This window comes from Peromyscus eremicus, chromosome 4, assembly GCF_949786415.1.
Source record: "Peromyscus eremicus chromosome 4, PerEre_H2_v1, whole genome shotgun sequence".
Taxonomy (NCBI): domain Eukaryota; kingdom Metazoa; phylum Chordata; class Mammalia; order Rodentia; family Cricetidae; genus Peromyscus; species Peromyscus eremicus.
Window position 1 is genome coordinate 150,054,660 of NC_081419.1, and position 1,054 is coordinate 150,055,713.

Below are 1,054 nucleotides of genomic sequence, written 5' to 3' on the forward strand. Positions count from 1 at the left end.
GGTTTTGTCACCAGACATGAGAAACACCAGAGGGTGGTGCAGCTGAAATGGCCCATTGAAGGTTTTCAGTTGACCTTGTCGTGGATGCATGTTTATAAAGGTGGGAGCCAAGTCTACACCAGGTCCTATTCTACTGAGAATATTCTCTTGAACTTCAGCCAATGTTCAGGGCATACTAGGACTGATTGACTGATTAGACTAAGCCCAGATGTCCTTCTCCGAGCTCGGTATGAAATTCACATAGCCATCAAGACAACAGTAAATGCACTGTAGTCTCAGACCTCCAGCCAGGATGTTCAAACATCATAAAAAAAACCACAAGAACTAATCATGCATGGGGGATTACTACATCCTCAGAAAACAGCTAAAATTAATCAAAAGTTCTGAAAAGAAAAGATGGCCTCAGTGACTCTTGTCTCAGAACTGGTTGGTCTCGCTGTTGTAGATGTTTTTATTCTTAGTCATTCTTGGCCTTCATTATAGGACCGAATGAAGCTGACGAGGCGATGCCTTGAAAATAGAATGTTAGCTGGACGTCAAGTCCAGTCCTGGAATGTGAGCGAAGAACACAGTGAGGGAAAGTCTGCAGAGAGAAGCTCAGTCCCAATTAAAAAGTCATTCTGTTTGACCTAATATTAAAAACCTGGCTCATACTTACCTGGCAGGGGAGATATCACAATCACGAAGGTGGTTTTCCCAGGGCGAGGCTTATCCATTACACTCTGGATGTGATGACCCCTGCGATTTCCCCAAATGCGGGAAACTCAACTGCATAATTTGTGGTAGTGGGGGACTACATTCCCACTCTCCCCTGAAAAAAAAGAAGAAAAAAAAAACTGGCTCTAAGGATAATACCAGTATGACCTAGAACATCTGAGGAAAGGCTTACTTTCCTGTGGCTGTAATAAAACACCTGAGCCAGGCAGCTTAAGGTGGAGGGGCTTATTTTCACTCTCAGTTCAAGGATACAGTGTTCAGGGCAGGAAGTCCTGATGGCCGGAGCTTTGGATGGATGGCCACATCGCATCTATAGTCAAAAATCAGAGAGTGATTC

At 44.1% G+C, this 1,054-nt stretch overlaps 1 non-coding gene across 1 annotated transcript; it reads left to right on the top strand.

Moving 5' to 3' along the window:
• Nucleotides 1-650: 650 nt before the first annotated feature.
• LOC131910194 (U1 spliceosomal RNA) lies at nt 651-814 on the top strand. The gene has a single exon (XR_009379050.1). It is a non-coding gene; the product is annotated as a U1 spliceosomal RNA (small nuclear RNA).
• The last annotated feature ends 240 nt before the right edge of the window (nt 815-1,054 follow it).